Source organism: Podarcis erhardii, assembly GCF_964252035.2.
Source record: "Podarcis erhardii genome assembly, chromosome: 8".
NCBI classification, from domain to species: Eukaryota; Metazoa; Chordata; class Lepidosauria; order Squamata; family Lacertidae; genus Podarcis; species Podarcis erhardii.
In genome coordinates, this window is record NC_138499.1 from 3,057,126 (window position 1) to 3,077,139 (window position 20,014).

At 47.5% G+C, this 20,014-nt stretch overlaps 2 protein-coding genes across 2 annotated transcripts in view; both read right to left on the reverse strand.

Moving 5' to 3' along the window:
- Positions 1-20,014, reverse strand: part of ZC3H3 (zinc finger CCCH-type containing 3) — a 264,865-nt gene that overhangs the window by 201,797 nt on the left and 43,054 nt on the right. The gene's annotated exons all lie outside the window — the stretch shown is intronic.
- The window catches only part of NAPRT (nicotinate phosphoribosyltransferase), a 221,860-nt gene continuing 209,500 nt past the window's right edge, over positions 7,655-20,014 (reverse strand). The window contains exon 14 of the mRNA XM_081874540.1: positions 7,655-7,671. The gene's annotated coding sequence lies outside the window, so the exon portion shown is untranslated. The remainder of the gene's footprint in view (positions 7,672-20,014) is intronic.

A 20,014-nucleotide genomic window follows, 5' to 3' on the forward strand; every position in this document is an offset into this window, starting at 1 on the left:
GGCCTCTGCCGGGCAACCTTCTAGGACCAAGATGGCACCATGGCATCTTTCCAGAAAGCTACAAGGGCCCACCTCAACTGCCTCTCCCCAGAAAGGGGCATGGGCAGAATGGGAAGCAAGCAGAGCAATGGTGGCAACTGAACCAATTGATTGCAGATTGGCCACAGTGGACCAGGAAAATGAAGAAGGCGAACAATAAAACATTGTCGTCCAATCTCCTTTTTGCCCAGGACTATTCGTGCTGCATGCCCCCGCACCCCCCATGCCAGCAAATCAGATTCCGTCTTCCAAGAAAGGTGTGTGAATCAACAAAACCTTTGTAGAAGCTGGCACACCCAGGTCTGCTTGCTTCTTTATGAAAGGGATGCTTCAGATTTTGCAGAAATTCTCAACGAGATGGGCTGTGGTGAAGGAGGCAAAGAATGGGTGGGAAGGAAAGAAAGAAAGAAAGAAAGAAAGAAAGAAAGAAAGAAAGAAGGAAAGAAGGAAAGAAAGAAAGAAAGAGGGCCCAGGAGATGATTACTTGCTTTCTGAGGGTCGGAGGAAAGGTGAGAAACGAAGCCAGGGAGGTTCTTGTGAATCCAGATGTTCGGTGCTTAACTCCGCACATGCAAAATTGAAAAGCCCATTAATTCCCAGAACATCCACTGCCAGCATTTTAATATGGTTTGACTGCTTCCTCCCGATGCCGGATCTCTTGAAATGTGTGCCAAGGCAAGAGGTGGGCCCCTAAACGGCTCCCCTAAACACATCTATAAATAACCCTCTGGCCACACAAGCACTCTTTCCCCGTTGGGGATTTCCCCCCCTTCTTCACGGTATTAAATTAGGCATGTAAATCTCACCTCTGCTACTGAAGATTCACGGTGTATGGCTTCGAGGCCTCAGAAGGCTAATGCTGATTTAATACCCAGAGATCTTTACTGATGATTGGTGGCCCATTACGCTCCCATCGTCAGCACATTACACAGCACAGAGAGTGCACTCCTGCTTCCACCTTGGCTTTTAAGCACTTCCACCCTGCACATCTTGCAACCCACAATGTATATCCAATGCAGGCAAGCCGGCCTCTCTGAGTTCGACCCAGAACTTTGCTGGTGCAAGAAGCCGTGGTGCCCACCGCCAGGGGGCTGTGCTACGCTGAACATTCAGAACCTCCCAATCAAGTGCATAAACTCTCGTCCTACATTGCCTAATACAGACATGCCGGACTGGATCCAACCACCACACTTAGAGCCACAGGAGCAAAACCATGGGGCTGGCATGCTCACTCGGCCTCTTCTGTGCATGAATCCCACCTCAACTGACTGTGGTGCAAGGGACACTTCTGGAGTAACGGCTGCCTTCAAAGTGGAACTTGCAACCTGGTTAGCGAAGACTTTGTCACCATTTCCCGATTTTTCCCTACGATTTACAACCCCTGGCTGCAGATTTCCCCAAGACAACTCACACGTAAATGACCAAATAATAAGGAAATATTTGAAATGAGGGGACCTGCACAAAGGTGTATAAAATAAGGTGCGGAGAACCCAGGAGTTTTGAACCTGTCTCTCACATGCCCAGGCCCAGCACCCTCTCTGCAAAAGAGCACCCTTCTGCTCTGAAAGGTGCCTGGCAAAAACACAAGGGGGTGGGCTGCGTTTTTTCCTGGGGATACAGAGCATTTCACACCTGCAAACTCTCTGAATTTAACTGAGGGTGTGTGTGTGCGTGCACAAGCACAATAACCCTGTAAGGCAGGCACCTTTATTATTTTCACATACCAGGGTAAAGGTAAAGGGACCCCTGACCATTAGGTCCAGTCATGACCGACTCTGGGGTTGTGGTGCTCATCTTGCTTTATTGGCCGAGGGAGCCGATGTACAGCTTCCGGGTCATGTGGACAGCATGACTAAGCCGCTTCTGGCAAACCAGAGCAGCGCACGGAAACGCTGTTTACCTTCCTGTCGGAGCGGTACCTATTTATCTACTTGCACTTTGACGTGCTTTTGAACTGCTAGGTTGGCAGGAGCAGGAATTGAGCAACGGGAGCTCACCCCATCGCGGGGATCCGAACCACCGACCTTCTGATCGGCAAGTCCTAGGATCTGTGGTTTAACCCACAGCGCCACCCGCGTCCCTACATACCAGAGAGAGGGAGCCATAAGCCCAGGTCCCAAGTACAGCCCTCTCTATCTTATTCTCAGGGCACCTACACTTTTGGCAGGGCTACCTCTTATTGCCCTGCTTTGACCCCTCAGCTGGAATGTGTCCTTGAACTCTGATAACGCCTCTTTCCTCTTATAACGCCCCACCCATTTTTGCCTCTGGCCCCACCCACCACTGTCATATCCCCCCCCCCCGGCCCCTGAAGGTTGCGCCATAGGGGAATGCAACCCTCTGGCTGAAAATATCCCCCACCCCTGCCATAAAGAGATAGACAATACAGGGTCAATCGCACTTTTAACTTGCAATCGTCAGGATTGGAACCCAGAACTCCCTGGCCCCATTTCACACCTGCATGCTAACTGAACCAGAAAAAGCTCCCTCCTGTCCTCCTAGGTTTACATGGCCTCTTGCCTGAAGTGGGGAATTTGGTTCTGCCGGGAGATCGCAGGCGGGCGAGGAGCAGCCATGCGCCTCTTCCGTTCTCCGCGGAGGTGGCTGCAGTCTGCGTGCGCGTTTCCTTGCTCAAGCCCCAGTTAAAGAGAGCAAATGGGTCCCCAGCGTATTGGGTCTTGTTCAAACACAACCCCTTATGATAACGAAGGGGTTTTCTGCCAAACGCCGCTCCCCCCTCCCTCCAAACGCCCCGCACCTTCAGCAGATGATTATTAATGCATTTCCAGGAGCCCAGTCCATTTCTCTAAATGAGAACCGCCGTGGCAGTCCAAGCAAGAATGAAACGTGATAAATGCGCCCCCTCCCCACCCCGCTCGCTCGGCAGGAGCCGCCAGGGGTTCTCATTCTAACAAGCTTCAGATGTAAGATGACTGGAATAACAAAGTATGAATTTTTATGAGTCTAATAAATCACTCCACTTTTCCTGCTCTTCATCGTTTTCAGCACTTCAAGCATTTGGGGGGGGGGGAATCCGGGGCTGTAATCAAATGGCCCTGTGGATCACACGCAGGAGGAGGAAGGCTGGCCAGCTGGCGGGAGGGTGGAGAGGAGAGGAGCCAGAAGCCCCTCTTTCCTCTGGGCTCAGGAAAGGTCTGCACTTGGCTCGGGACAAAGCAATTCTCTCCAGCTAATGATAGGGTGCAGGTGGCGCTGTGGGTTAAACCACAGAGCCTAGGACTTGCCGATCAGAAGGTCGGCGGTTCGAATCCCCGCGACGGGGTGAGCTCCTGTTGCTCAGTCCCTGCTCCTGCCAACCTAGCAGTTCGAAAGCACGTCAAAGTGCAAGTAGATAAATAGGGACCGCTCCGGCGGGAAGGTAAATGGTGTTTCCGTGTGCTGCTCTGGTTCGCCAGAAGCGGCTTAGTCATGCTGGCACATGACCCGGAAGCTGTACGCCGGCTCCCTCGGCCACTAAAGCGAGATGAGCGCCGCAACCCCAGAGTCGGCCACGACTGGACCTAATGGTCAGGGGTCCCTTTACCTTTAACTTTAATGACAGGAAATGCAAAAGCCATGGGGCTATTTTCTCCCCATCCGCTCATTCGCATCACAAGGCAGCTGGCTGGGGCAAATCATAGGCACATGCTTCCAAATGCGAAGTGAAAGTTGTTGGAAACCACAGAAGGGGAAAGTGTTGCTCTGGCGCCCTGATCCTGCTTGTGGGTTTCTTGCAGGCATTTGGTTGGCCACTGTGAGAACAGGATGCTGTCCCATGGTGCATGACTATTTGGAAGTTTTTAATGTTTAATGTTTTATTGTCTTTTTTACATTGTGCTGAAAGCTGCCCAGAGTGGCTGGGGGGGGGGGCAACCCAGTTAGATAGGCAGGGTATAAATAAAAATTATCATCATCATCATCATCATCATCATCAAAACATAAGAAGAGTCCTACAGCTGGATCAGGGGCACTAGAATCTGAATGTTGGAAGGTTTGGGACAGATTTTAATAAAACCTTATTTGAGCCGCACATAGTTAAACTATGGAACTTAATTCCTTATTTAACAATCTGGTGGACTAGATGGGCCAGTGGCCTGGCCCGCAGGGCACTTGTTATGTTCTTATGAAAAGTTTCCCAACAGGGTAAGCCAACAGCACATATGTCACATGCGGCTTTTCTGTGTGTCTGTTTTTATGCAGTGACGCAGTGGCAAATTCTGACTTGCAGGCACTCTGCACAAGAACACCCAGAGCCTCGCCTCCTCTAAGAAAACATGGCAAACACCAAAATCTTTTGGACAATGCAGACATTTTGGCTGGAATACCAAGCCAGCTTTCCTCTCCCACTTCCCCTTGCTCACTATTGAGTGACATTTTGATTGGTCATAGGAAGGTTTCCAGGAGTCAGCAAACTTTTTCAGCCGTGGGCCGGTCCACTGTCTCTCAGACCTTGTGGTGGGCCGGACTATATATATATATATTTTGGGGGGGAGGGGATGAACGAATTACTATGCTCCACAAATAACCCAGAGAGGCATTTTAAATAAAAGCACACATTCTACTCATGTAAAAACACGCTGATTCCCGGACTGTCCGTGGGCCGGATTTAGAAGGCAATTGGGCCGCATCCGGCCCCCGGGCCTTAGGTTGCCTACCCATGGTTTAACCCACCTCTGCTTAGCTGGGTTTTGTTCCAAGATCTGCTTATTTGGCAACACAGAGCATTTGCAAATAGCATCCCCAAGAACAGTCCCTGCTGTGAAATATGAGTTGGTACTCTGGTCCCAACCATCCCTGCTCCACTACACCATCTGATGCTGCCAGTCAGTGGAGGCAATGCTGAGATGGATGGGACCAGTGGTCTCGCTTGCTATAAGGCAGCTTCCTCTCCTCCTCTTGCTCTCCTTCATCGGAAGTCTCTTGGGGATGTTCCAGCCCCGAATTCCCACACAGACTCCACTTTCAGCTCTATGGTTCAGTGAAGTCATGGGATGGACAAATTCTTATCTGCCCCCATCCCAAGCTTCCAAGCAGCACCAAGCATAGAGCGAGGCACAGATTTCTCTCCTGGGACAGCCCATGGGCCCTCCGACAGTCTTTGCAAGATTCCCAACTCCTGAAGAGAGGCTTGACAGTCACGACCCTCCCCACAATCGCTCAGGGGTGAAGCGCATCCTTGGCATGCAAAATCCCTATCTTTCTAATTGATCGAAGAGATGGGGAAACACTTCTTCCTGTCCCCAGTGCCTTAAAGAGCCGCTGCTGCCAACTTCATAGGCACAGGTCCAGCGCCGAGGGCCTTCTGGCGGTTCCCTCCCTGCGAGAAGCCAAGTTGACAGGGAACCAGGCAGAGGGCCTTCTCGGTGTTGGCGCCCGCCCTGAGGAACGCCCTCCCACCATATGTCAAAGAGATAAACAACTACCTGACATTTAGAAGACACCTGAAGGCAGCCCTGTTTAGGGAAGCTTTTAATGTTTAATAGGTTATTGTATTTTAGTGTTCTGTTGGAAGCCGCCCAGAGTGGCTGGGGAAACCCAGCCAGGTGGGCGGGGTATAAATAAATTAATTATTATTATTATTACAGTGGTACCTCGGGTTACAGACGCTTCAGGTTACAGACTCCGCTAACCCAGAAATAGTACCTCAGGTTAAGAACTTTACCTCAGGATGAGAACAGAAATCGCGCGGCGGCAGCAGGAGACCCAATTAGCTAAAGTGGTGCTTCAGGTTAAGAACAGTTTCAGGTTAAGAACGGACCTCCGGAACGAATTAAGTTCTTAACCCGAGGTAGCACTGTAGTATTATTATTAATATTATTATTATTATTATTACTAGTCTGAGGAAGGAAGCTAGGTTTATACCCCCGTGACAAGCCCAGGCGGATCAGCCTGGGAGTTAGAGGGGTAAAGGAGAGTTACAAAAAGAACAGAACTTAAGTGCACCCCAAATATGCTAGCAGCAAGTTAGCACATGAATAAAGCTGGAAAACCCTGATGTGCTGATGCAGCAATGAGCATCCTACAAACTGAAGCATTCTAGACATTAAGATTACCTAATGTATTACTTCCTCCACTCAAAATGTCACCAGCTCATTCAGCTGTGTGCAAGTCACACTTTGTGGTCAATGGTTAACCTGGGAAGTTGCTTGCCCAGGGGGAATTGTTACTTGCCCTAAGAGGCTAAGTGCAAGGCTGCTTTTAAGATATTTACTGAGACACACCATAACATTTAAAATCAGAAAGAAACTGTGTATGATGGCACATCTGATCAATGGACCATGTCACTGTTGCCCACTTCAGATAATGCGAAGAAAATCCCATATAACAGATGAGAAATAAATAATCTGCCCCTTGGAAGCTTTGCTAGTAACCTCTAATGAGAGATCAAATTAATCCTGAAAGTGCTTTCCATGTTCAGGGCCTGCTCACATTCTGTGCCAAGAAAGTCAAAGTCCTGTGCCAAGAAATCTTGAATAAATCACACAAATCAATAATATTCATGCTTGTTCCCCTGTTTTGCATAAACTTTTTTCTCCATCTGCGTGCCTCATTCTGAACTTGGTATCTGAGTTTTCGAAGGATCAGAGTACTATAGGACAAAGAACAGTGCGAGGACAGGAAAGGACTGATGGAGATGCAAGGGCTGCTACAAATAAAAGACCGACAAGAGAGGAAACGGAAGCCACAGAACATTTAACACCTGAACTGAGGAAGCTTTCCCCATGCGCCTCAGCCAGGTTTTCATGTGATACTTTTGCAAAACCATCAAACACACTTTGCAGAGCTTTAAGGAGAGTAACAGGAGTGGAAAAGACAGGCTCCTGCCCGCAAAGACTTGACACATTTTGATCATGCAGGGAGACGAAAAGGAAAAAAGCAAGAGGCAAAAGTAAAAAGGGATGAATTAGAGTCAAGATGCTCAAGTACCCATTGCTCCCGAGGTCGCTGGAAATCCAGAATTACAGAAGGCAAGACTGCCTGAGGTCTCATGCTTTGCCGAAAACATCATTCCAGCTCTGGCTATTTCCGTATCAGGAGTGCAGTTTTGAGTTGATCAACCTGGCCGGGTTTTGGACACCCCTGAATTGGTTCCTTAAATCCATCCAATGCGTTTTTCATGCGCAACCACTTTTCATTTGCTTCTCCAGCACAGCACTGAATCAGGGAGGGAATTCATCTTTGACAAACATTTACCGATTATCAAATCACAACTGCAGCCACAGACAGGGGCAATAAGTCACTTTAAGCAGCCGCCCGAACCGCAGTCTGAAGAGTTTGGGCAGCTCTGCGATGACAAATAACTCCTGTCAACACCGCATGTTCCCTTGCGCGCGGGATCCTTGTTCTCCCTTGTTCCACGCTACCTGGTGTTTAATGACAGCGCTGTCAGACGAAGACAGAGCCCTCTGCGTCTGTGGACTGTCAACGCCCTATTAGAGAGAAGATTGAGACCCTACTCTTCTTAAACTCACTCAAGCAACACAACCTGCTAGTTTTTATAATTATTGTTCGAGAGCCATCGATCGCGGGCTGACACCTAACCTATCTGTATGAAATGGGAGTAGTTTGCTGGGTGACAGTTGCTATAGATTATGGAAGGTGGGGGTCGTCCCCCCCCCCCACTCCTTCCCACTACGCTGCAAAGACTAAACTGAAAAGGAAGCCCAAAATGGTATGAGTGAGAGTACTTATATTCATTCTCTCTCTCTCTTTTTTCCCTCTCTCTCTTTCTCTCTCTCTCTCACACACACACCCTAAGACACACAGTGCCCCAAGATTCCTGCACACAAGCCAGAAATCATAAAAGCAAAGTCATCTGCAGGCAGTTTCCCATGTTACGATTTCCCAAGAGGACAAACTCCCGTAAGCCAGTCCCATAACATGGAAGAGCTGATTTACACCTAACTAAATTTAGCCTTTGTTGAAGAAGTAACATACCAGACTCTGTGCGCTGTGGCAGCGAAAGGTGCCAGCAACTGTTAGGAAATGCATTTTCGAGTACAATAATTCAGCTTAGACAATGCGATTGTATAAAGTTTTATTACTTACAGTTGCCCATAACTGCTTGCAACTATAATCAGCCCACCGCAAATATATATAAAAAGAGATCTCAGCAGACAAGAGAGGAAAAGCATGAAACTGACGACAAATGGAAATTGCACTGACTCTGCCCCGGACATCTTGCAGTGCTCAAAACCCACCCAGAAGCCTTGAGGAGGAATAGCCTGAAGGCCTCTCCAGAGGGAAGGGAAGGTTGCCAGCTGCTGAGCCCAGGTGGCTCAGATCCTTTGGGACAGGAGACTGGGAGCCCTCCAACATCAGCCCTCCAACCACCCCAAGGCTGTCTGCTCCCCAAGAGCTTGCCAGGCGAGAAGGCAACTGGCCACACAATGGAGCCACAGGACACTGCTGCTGCTGCTGCAAGCCAGAGCAATGATCTTTCAAATCCTTTGCACCCTCTGCAACAGGGAAGGGATATGAGCTGCTGCCAGGTCTGATCAGGTATGATATGAATTTGTTTCAGAGCTTTGTCGAAGCCACCTTGTCCCCGTCCCCTTCCTCCTGCAGGCTGCCCACAACACTGCCCCTTGCTCTGCCAACCGCCTGGTCCTGCCCTGCAAACATTTATTCTTTCTTGTCTCCTGGCAATCAACATCCCGGCAAAAACCCTGGTGCAGGACAAATGAAAGACTTAAAACTATCAGGGCTTTGTTGGTATGCAAAGATGGGCGTGTCAGAGCTGGGCGAGATCTTGAGAGTAATGCAGGAAGAGAGAGTTGGGAAGAAGTCAACACAAAAACTCGGGACCACTCAGAGATATCAGTGGAAAAGCACTCACAAAAGGAAGCAGAGTTGTCTGAGATACACCTTCCTGCCCCACATAAACCTGCTCCTGTGCCACATTCAACACCTGAGGCCAGAATCCATGTGCTGCAACCTTCAGAGGTGTACTTGGTGCTGACGCAAGAGTGAGTCACAAAAGGCACCTGGCGCCTAGCTAATTCTGAACACTGCTCAGGTCCTATGGGCTCCCGACTGGTTACTGTGAAAACAGGATGCTGGACTAAGATGGTCTTTGACCCGATCCTCCAGCAGCAGCAGCAGGGCTCTTCTTACATTCTGTTACCCAGTGTCCCAATTTTGCAGGGACGGTCCTGGAATATCTAAAGCCATCACAGCTTCTGCCTTGATTCCAGGCTGACCCAATTTCTCCCAGTCAGCGGACGGGGTCTGCAGAAGCAGCTCCTGGGGCGCCACTGGCATGGGAAATGAGGCATGAGAGCACCTTCATGCTCCTTCCCCACTTACAGGGCGCTTTTCCCAGACCTTCTGGACTACAACTCCCATCATCCCCCAAAAGAGGGGCAAGAACACGCGTGATCACAAAGGAGTCTCAGCCAGCTCTGGCCTGGTGCGGCTTCCATAACACACACGCATGAAAGAGGCCCGTGGCTGGCACTGAGATGCCCGCCCAGAGTTTCCCCACATGGCTGCCGTAGTACAAACACACTCTAGGAAGCTTTGGGTTGTCATGACAGCGGTGGTTTTTCCCAGCTCCATTAGGAGTTTGAGAGTTGGTGCTCCTGGGGCCCTGGGCGCTACCAGCCCTGAGAGAGAGAGAGAGAGAGAGAGAGAGAGACACGGAAGATGAGTTTTATCTGGAGAGCATCGCTAAGTTCATCATGTACCAGAACTGAGTTGTGAGTGGGGTTCTTGTGGGGCAAAGGGGGGCCTGGGGGGCACAGGAGCTTTAGAGGGAGGGGGCCAGTGGGGGGATTTGAGGAGTCGGGGCAGCAGTCAGCACAAGGCAGCAGAGCAGGAGAACGTGGAAGGGATGTGAATTGGATGCAGAGGGGTGATCTAAATTCATTCTCATTTATTATTGTTATTTCTGCTATACAGTGGTAAAGGTAAAGGGACCCCTGACCATTAGGTCCAGTTGTGGCCGACTCTGGGGTTGCGGCGCTCAGGGAGCCGGCGTACAGCTTCCGGGTTATGTGTCCAGCGTGACTCAGCCACTTCTGGCGAACCAGAGCAGCGCACGGAAACGCCGTTTACCTTCCCACCGGAGCAGTACCTATTTATCTACTTGCATTTTGACGTGCTTTCGAACTGCTAGGTTGGCAGGAGCAGGGACCGAGCAACGGGAGCTCACCCGTTGCGGAGATTCGAACCGCAACCTTCTGATTGGCAAGCCCTAGGCTCTGTGGTTTAACCCACAGCGCCACCCTTGTCCCTTGGGTTAAGTACTTAATTTGTTCCGGAGGTCCGTTCTTAACCTGAAACTGTTCTTAACCTGAAGCACCACTTTAGCTAATGGGGCTGCCACGCCGCCGGAGCACGATTTCTGTTCTCATCCTGAAGCAAAGTTCTTAACCCGAGGTACTATTTCTGGGTTAGCGGAGTCTGTAACCTGAAGCGTCTGTAACTTGAAGTGTATGTAACCCAAGGTACCACTGTATATTTATTTCCACCCCGCCTTTTTTCGCCCTGACTGCTTACAGCTAAGAACAGCTTGAAAACATAAGAGGGCAGACAGACCCTCCAACATTCCTCAGATGAAAGTGCCCCTAGATTTTCAGCCGAGATATGTTTGAAGGGCATCCGTTCTTAACCATCAAAGGTCAAAGGTGGAGATGCAAACGTACGGGAGGGGAAAGTCAAATGACGTGGGAAGATGTCACCAAACCTGTGTCCCCAGCCTCCGACACCCTCCAAACAGGCGGGAGAGAGGGAAAAGTTGCTGTCTCACAGGTAGCATTGTTCTATCCGACAAGTCAATAATCCAACCTCTCCGCCACCATCGGAAGCGCTTTGCTTTTTGTTCTTAAATCTTCAAAGTCCAATCCGCTCGCTCTCACATCGCTCCCCCCCCCAAACTCACTCACACTCTCTCTCTCTCTCCCAACACTCCCGTCCAACCAAAAAGAGTGTTGCTTTTTCCAGCGCTGAAACTTACAGCGGCTTTGTGCTTCCTGTTACCTGGAAAACATCTAATTTTCTAAACTGCGATTGACAGGCGAGCAGATCGGCTTCCCTTGTACCTTCTCCCTGGGATTACCAAAATGATGTCTGGAGGAGGGGGGCGGGCGGGGAGGCAGGAGAGAAACTCCCTTATCCAGACGTCCAGTTTGACAAGCAATTCTCGACAAGCGCTTGGCAAATATTTGATAAATTCTCATTTTCCCTTCTAGGCTGTCAGGTAATCTTTTTATTGACAGCACTACAGGAGTATTTCTGTAGTCCCTGGGAAAGGGTTCACACTCCGGCTTGTTATTAAACGAAACATAGGAGTGTTTCTTTCTTTTTTTTTCTTTTCTTTTTTAAAGAGAATTTCCTAATAGAGAGGAGAGCGACAAAGCTGGCCACCAGAAAGGGTTTCCGCTTCTGTAATTCGACAAAATCGCACCCAAACATCTGGTTTGGGTCTCTTACTTGAGGAGGACCACTGCTTTTTTCACCGCTGGTTCTTAGACAATTCTTACTCCTCCTCTTCTTCACATCCTACTGTCACCTTCCAAGGTTCAGACAAACGGGTGCCTTCTAACCCTAATTTCACTTTACGCTGATTTATCATAAATCTGACTTGGGGGGGCACCCTTAGCTCCTCAAATTTTTCTAAGCTTCTCTCCCACCATGTGCTACTCGCTTTTAAGAGAGAGAGAAAGAGAAACAAGATGGGTGTTCATATGCAAACCATATTCTATACGATATACGGTATCTTTATTGTCATTGTCCCTTGCGGAACAATGAAATTGAAAACTACATAAAACTACATAAAACTACCACAAAACTACATAAAACTACCACAAAACTACATAAAACATTCAAAAAACCCTAAAAACTCTAAAACCTCATTTTAAAATACACTATACTACACTAAAATACACTATACTATGCTGCGTTTAGAACCAGAATTGCATTAGCGTAGAAACTGTTTTTCAGGCGGCTAGTCCTGGCCTTTATAACCCTATACCTTCTTCCAGAAGGCAGAAGCTGAAAGAGATCATTTCCGGGGTGCGTACTATCATGTGCTATCTCTGCCGCTTTCTTATGGCACCTGGCAGCATAGATTTGATCCAAGGTGGGAAGAGGGCACCCAATTATTCTCTCTGCAGTCTTTACAACCCTGGATAGCATTGTTTTTTCCCTGGCCGTGCAGCTCCCAAACCACACGCACAGACCATAAGTTAGTACGCTCTCCACAGTACAATGGTAGAATGCCATCAACAGGTCCTTTGAGAGATTGTTTCTCTTACCACATTCTGTTTTATCCTAAATAAGATGCATTATACATACAGCCAATAAAGGCATTCAGCGTCTACCACTGGCTGCTGGCTCTCCTGCAATAGTAAGACTCCTCTTCGTGTGGGGCAAAAATAATTATTATTATTATTATTTAGAACCTTTCCCATCTGCTATGTTGTTATGAAATTGTTTGGAAATGCATCCCTGTTTGTTGGAAGACACTTTGAGCATGACTTGTGGGAAAGCAGCATACAGTGGTACCTCGGGTTACATACGCTTCAGGTTACATACGCTTCAGGTTACAGACTCTGCTAACCCAGAAAGAGTGCTTCAGGTTAAGAACTTTGCTTCAGGATGAGAACAGAAATCGTGCTCCGGCGGCGCAGCAGCAGCAGGAGGCCCCATTAGCTAAAATGGTGCTTCAGGTTAACAACAGTTTCAGGTTAAGAACGGACCTTCAGAACGAATTAAGTACTTAACCCAAGGTAAAAAGGAACCCTGACCATTAGGTCCAGTTTTGGCCGACTCTGGGGTTGCGGCACTGCTAGGTTGGCAGGAGCAGGGACCGAGCAACGGGAGCTCACCCTGTCATGAGGATTCGAACCGCCGACCTTCTGATCGGCAAGTCCTAGGCTCTGTGGTTTAACCCACAGCGCCACCCTCATCCCTTAACCCGAGGTACCACTGTACAAATAAAATGAATGAACGAATGAATCTCACAAGCTCATTATTAACAAGACTAGGGTGCCAGCTGCAAATACAGTATTAGGCAAGCTTAACAGTTTCACAGTTGGCCATTTTGTCTGCTAAACACCAGTAAAATGAACATGCTAAATTGGCTCACTCTGCAGGGCATCAGAAAATTCTCCTGCGTAAGCTGATTTTTCTTTTCTGGGTGGCAGTCAGCTATGTTTTACTCAAAGCATACCTACTGGAATTAATGGGCCTATCTCAAGACCCTGCTATATAGTTGCAAAGAAAACATTGTACATGTGTTGTAAAGTGCATTATACAAATCTGACACTAGATGGCGATGGTGAGCTATGGCAAATTCAACATATATATTTTTTTTCAAAACTTTTTTTAAAAAAGCATTTTCACAAAATAAAAAAATTCCTTCCAGTAGCACCTTAAAGACCAACTAAGTTAGTTCTTGGTATGAGCTTTCATGTGCATGCACACTATCTGAAGAAGTGTGCATGCACACGAAAGCTCATACCAAGAACTAACTTAGTTGGTCTTTAAGGTGCTACTGGAAGGAATTTTTTGTTTTTGTTTTTGTTTTGACTATGGCAGACCAACACGGCTACCTATCTGTAACATTTTCACAAAGTTTTTTATGTATGGCTAAATTCCACCTTGGTCATGAGAGGCAGGGAGTGGCTCAAGGTCACACCCAGTGAGCTTCATGGCTGAGTGGGGATTTGAACCCTGGTTTCCCAAAGCGCCTAATCCAGCACTTTGACCTCTGAACCACACTGGCTCTTTCTAGCCCATTCTCACAGAAGTGTCACCACCATTCCCCAAACTCGGATTAGGAAGTTTCTGGCCCCTGAAGCCAGTATGGTTCCCTAATACTAGAGTATTTAAGATTTCCCTATTCATATTTCATTGCATCTGAATTTGAAGGGATCAGAGCTGGTTCTTCATCTTGTGTATATGTCATCCACCTGTGGCCCACCAAAACCCCCCTATTTTGTTTATGTGTAGTAACCGCTTTTTCCTTTGGCTCTTTGCATGATGATAATAATAATAATAATAATAATAATAATAATAATAATAATAATTTTTACTTATACCCCGCCCTCCCCAGCCATATAACAAGCAATAATAAAAACAAGTTGAATGAATACAACTTAAAAACAAGATTAAAATACAACATTAAAATATTGAAACATTGAAAGCATACATGTGTGCACAGCAGAAGGAAATGCAGCAAATTTGGCCAGGACCTCAGCAACCATTGCAAGCAGCATGGAAGAACGAAGGGCCAAGGCAGAAACTCAACAGACCAGCCAGAGACTCAGGAGCACAAATATCGCAGCACAGAGTGAGCAGGATCTTTCAAAAATGCACAAACTTAGCTGTTTGGTGATAAGGCCAGCCACCGTCACATTTAACGGAGGCCAAGATGAGAGTTGTTGTGCGGCGGAACAGGACTCAGCAACAAAGGATGCAAGAGCCTCTTTGGCCCTTATCGCTTGCACACATACAATCCATCTTGCAATACAGTTGTTTGGGACACAGTGGCTGCGCACGAGGCAAAGTGGAACAGATTTCCAAACATTTCATGCTCAGGGAGCTCCTCCAGCATGTGCTCGGCATGTAAGCCTCCAAAACTGCTTCCAAAAACAGCTGCTGCACTCCTTAATTGGTCTCCATGGGCGACGGGTGTTCGTGATTTCAGCTCCAATGCCTGCCTGCTTGGGTTGAGGTTCCCTTCTCCCAGCTTTGGTCCCTCTCTCCCTCCTGCCCTTCCCTCCATCTCCACACTTAATGGAAGCCTGGCTGGGGGAGCACAACCTTTTGTCAATGTCAGTGGCTCCGGAAGTTCAGTTAAAAAGCAGTTAGCCAGCTGTACTTATTAGCTACTTGTGGAAATTAGCAAAGTACCAGAAGGGGAGGGAATCGCCTGCCAGCCTTCGCCCGCTCTTTGACAATGGACACACTGGGCAGATTGCAGGAGTCTTGAACTTTGCGCTACAAAGCCTCTCAATATTCTGTAGCTAGAAAACCAAATTCTGCAATCAAAGGAAATCTGCAGGCAGATTCTTAATTTGCATTGTCAGGGAGAAGCCGCAGGGTTTCGATTTTGCCTTCCAGTTTGGGGGGGGGTGTATAAATGATAAAAGGGAAGATGGTAGAAGCTTTCTGTCGGCCGCATATGCGTGAATTGCAATCTTAAACTGGCAGACATAAACATACATCTTCTTCTTCTTCTTTGGAGAACACTCGTAGCCGAGTAAGATTGTCTTCCATAAACATGGTTTTAACAATGAGTCTGTAAGTGACTGTGGAGGCCAATTCTGGACCCACACGTCCTTCCACAGTGGGGACATTGGTTCCCGGGTGGGAGTTGATCCTGGTGAGGGTTTGCCAAGCGTGCCTTCCTCTTGGCACATTTCTCCCTTGCGTCCTGAGTACGAGTGTCTTCAAAGTCCATGACATCTTTGATAAAGGCTGTTTTCCAATTGGAGCACTCGTAGGCCAGTGTTTCTCAATTGTTGGTGTTTATACTACATTTTTTTAGATTTGCCTTGAGACAGTCTTTAAACCTCTTTTGTTGACCACCAGCATTACGCTTTCCATTTTTAAGTTCGGAATAGAGTAGTTGCTTTGGAAGACGATCATCAGGCATCCACACATGCATACATAGAGGGGTGTTCAAAGGCACTTGTTCTGTTGATGCAAGGATTTACACTTGTGCAATGGAATTTCCCCCTTTCCTCCCCCCCCCCCAACAATATATATTTCCCTCTCTAAATCTGCTCTGGAGGGTCAGGGAAAACCACAGATTTAGAGAGCATGAGGTTCTACAAGCATGAATCTTTGCACTGAAGGAGCAAGTTATTTAACCCTACACTGGATAAAAACCCTAGTGGCTTCTGAGGGGGCATAGAGAAGAGTGAGGTCAGTGGGAAAGAACATGCAACAAGAGAACCTCATGAAGATGTTTTACCGTTGGTATATAATACCTGCAAAATTAGCAAAAATATATAAAACTTGCAATAAATGCTGGAAATGCAGGGAAAAAGAGGGATCCTTCTTCCACATGTGGTGGGACTGCAGAAAGGTCAAAGGTTTTTGGGAAAGTGTATATAATGAAATGAAGAGTATATTAAGATACAACTTTGGGAAAAAGCCGGAGGCTTTTCTGTTAGGCCTAGCAGGAAGTGATATAAAGAACAATGACAGTAATTTTTTTCAATACGCAACAACGGCCGCAAGGGTCCTATTGGCTCAAAATTGGAAACAACAGAACATACCGACGCTTGAGGAATGGAGAGCAAAACTACTAGAATACGCGGAGATGGACAGATTGACGGGGGAAATTAGATATTTAAAAGACCAAAGGTTCATTGAGGATTGGGGAAAATTTGTGGAATATCTGGAAAATATAAGTGAAGGTCAGATAACGCTAGTTGGGTTTAAAAAAGCTCTGTGAAAAGGTTGGAATATTGTCTAAAGAGAAAAAGAAGGAAAGAGAAAATAATGTCAATATAAGCCAGGATTTGTGTGAATTTGTTAAATAAGGGTATGGATGATTTGAGGGGAAGCTGAAGGAAGTCTTATAGAAAGAAATCTGTGACAACAAGATGTAAATTGTAAATTGTAAATTGTTTTATTTTTTGTTTGTTATGATTTAAAAAACAATAAAAATTATGCAGGGAAAATGCAACAAGAACAGGGATGACTGGGCACCACAGTTCAAGAAGGACACTGACAAACTGGAACGTGTCCAGAGGAGGGCAACCAAAATGGTCAAAGGCCTGGAAACGATGCCTTATGAGGAACGGCTAAGGGAGCTGGGCATGTTTAGCCTGGAGAAGAGGAGGTTAAGGGGTGATATGATAGCCATGTTCAAATATATAAAAGGATGTCACATAGAGGAGGGAGAAAGGTTGTTTTCTGCTGCTCCAGAGAAGCGGACACGGAGCAATGGCTCCAAACTACAAGAAAGAAGATTCCACCTAAACATTAGGAAGAACTTCCTGACAGTAAGAGCTGTTTGACAGTGGAATTTGCTGCCAAGGAGTGTGGTGGAGTCTCCTTCTTTGGAGGTCTTTAAGCAGAGGCTTGACAACCATATGTCAGGAGTGCTCTGATGGTGTTTCCTGCTTGGCAGGGGGTTGGACTCGATGGCCCTTGTGGGCTCTTCCAACTCTAGGATTCTATGATTCTATGACTGCTGTACATAAACACAAAATAGTTACAGAGGCAAGCTAACATGGCAGCCTCTCTGGAAATTGGAGGGATGGTCAGAGGGAGGAGTGGTGAATCCCAGGCACCATGCCAGACTCCAAAAATCATATTCTGACAGTCCACCTTCAGAGAAAACACCAGCTGTGGGCAAAGAGTACAGGGATGGCAAGGAAGAGAAAGGCGAAGGGAGGTTTATAATACATTGGCCAGGTCGTATGCTGTTATTGCTGCTTCAGGACATAAAACAAGCCATGCTGAGAAATCCCCAGCACCTTCAAATTCAATGGAAAAATCTGACAGAGCTTTCTTACAACTCCTTTCTCATGACTCTAGTCTGGAGTTTTAGTAACTTTTCAAAAGCACGCTTGAGGTTGGAAAGTCTCCTATGATGCATGCGAGAATTGGTTCCAGCACAACGATAATGGAAGATTTATGAATCCAGCTGCCTTCTCGAGTATATGATCGGTGAAGCAACATGCATGATTGCAAGAAACGTTTGGAGCAAATATGTGTGTTTTGGATGGTGGTTTTCAAAATGAGCTCTACCCGTGCCTATTGACAGATGCACTGTTACGACGCTCTGTTCCTTACAACTGCACCATTGCATACTTATGGATTGTTTTAATTAGGGTCGAACAGCCTGTGTTTTTGGTTAATTAGTAGTTCAGTTGTACCTATATAGCTGCTTAATTCATTATTTGGAAATCCTCATTGCCAAAATGCATGTGATGTTAGTCATAGAGCTCCACCCCTAAGTGCAGGGGGCGGAGTTTATGAGAGGGGAGGGGGCTGCTGATCTGGATTAGGAACTTAGCCTGGGGGGTGGGGTATAGGGATCATCCTCTCTCTGCAGGGCTGATTCATATTGGACACCCCACACCTGCCAAAATAAATGAATGAAACCCGGGGTTTTTTTAGCAATATAAAGCATAGGTTCCGGGGGGGGTGTACAAATAGGGATTGAGCCTGCAGCAGGGGGCAAAGTGTTAAAGCCCCCCTACACCCCCACTCACGAGGCTCCCAGTTTGGATTTGAGGAGGGGCATTGCGGACTTTCTGTTAAAAAGAACAACCATTCTGCTCTTCAGCACAGAACTAAAGCTATGTACAGTTTGGCCTTTGTTTTTGGACCATTGGAGCCTCATGTTTTAGGTTTCAAGTCTGCAGCAGCAGCAGCTGGGCCACCTTTTGCCACAGATGAAAACAGAGGAACGAAGCAGAGTTCCTTCTTACAGATTCAGTGGGGTGGGAGGAGGGGGAGATTGATGTTTCATCTGGAGAATGGGAAAGGGGTCCGCTTCTCCTTCATGGGCCTGTTCCTAACTCCCAGAAGTGTTGGCAAGCATCTCCTAATGCATCTCATGCGCACATCGCCGCCCCCGCCCCCCCGCAAGACAAGGGTGGAATATGGCAGGGAGTGAGAAGTGACAGAAGCATTGCTTGAGGAGAGGAGAGAGAAAGAAGATTGGGGTGTTTTGCGACTCATCAACAGACACCTTCCTTTTCTAGCCGTCCTGCCCCAACGCACTCCTCCCCCAACCCGCTTTCATGCAGCAGGATACCGCCAAAGAGAAGTGCCCCACGGCGCTCGCAAGACCCGTGGGAACAGACATCAGCGGAGCACAAGGTGGAGAGCTGAGCCTCCTGGGAGCAGCAATCCCCCCAAAGGCTGCAGGAAGAAGGGAAGGGGGACGCGAACAAGTGCGAAGCGCTCTCTGGCGCCATCAAAGTCAGCCTCCGTTGGGAACAGAGTCACTGTCCTGCTTAGAACTTAGCGTAGTTCCTCCCAAATTTTCAGTTATTTTTCCCCCCTGAGACAAGAAGACACGATTTGTCACATTTAGACAGGCTGAAAAAAAGGGGGGGGGGAGGTAGCAATTGAAAGCCCAATGTTTTTTAATTCTATATGATGTTTCGCTGTTGCAACCCTTATCGTTTTCCAATGAATTTTCGCCGCAGATTGATTGCGGGAGGAGGCGAGGGAACGGCAAGATTAACGAAGACAAAACCAAGTCTTCTAATAGCTTTCGAATGGACTGTGCAAGAGGCGGCCTCTGCAGCCACACCCAGATTTCACACGCACAGCTGTAAAAAAACCAACTACAACCCCACAGCGACACAAGGATTCTTCCCATCTCACAACCCATGCCAGGTTCAGCTTCCTAACATCTGCCAACAGCCACACATTTTCCGCCAGACTCTAAGTGACGGCTCATTTTCTGCTAACAATTCACAGCCCCCATATAGGAAGGACAAGTCACTTGGCTGGAAAGTTATCGGCCTGCATAACTCACTCACAAGTGTTATTTGGGGGGAGGGAAGAGAACCGGGAGGGGGATTCACAGTGATTTTGAAGGGAGGCAGCATTACCAAGGCCATGCAAACTCGCAAGGACCCCTCTCTGCGCCTGTAGCTCAGTGGCAGAGAATTTGCCTTGCACCCAGAGGATCCCAGGTTCAGTTCTCAATGGCTGGGAGAGACTCCCTGCCGGGAACCCTGGAGAGACTCTGCCAGTCTGTGTAGACAGTACTAAGCCCAATGGACCAACAGTCTGACTCAGCATAAGGCATCTGCCTCTGCTCCGCCATCACTAAGATAAACCACTGTCCCTGCCGCAGGTTCTCAGCTGCGCTGCACTAGGCTACCTTCACAGGATCCTGAGAATGGCTGGGCGAGAGTATAAATCCAGCCCTTCCTCGCTGATTAGTGCAGCTGATTTTGGACATAAAACAACAATACAATTGAACTGGGGTCTATTTAAAATAATAAAGCGCCTTTGATTTTTCATATTCATAAAAAGTGGA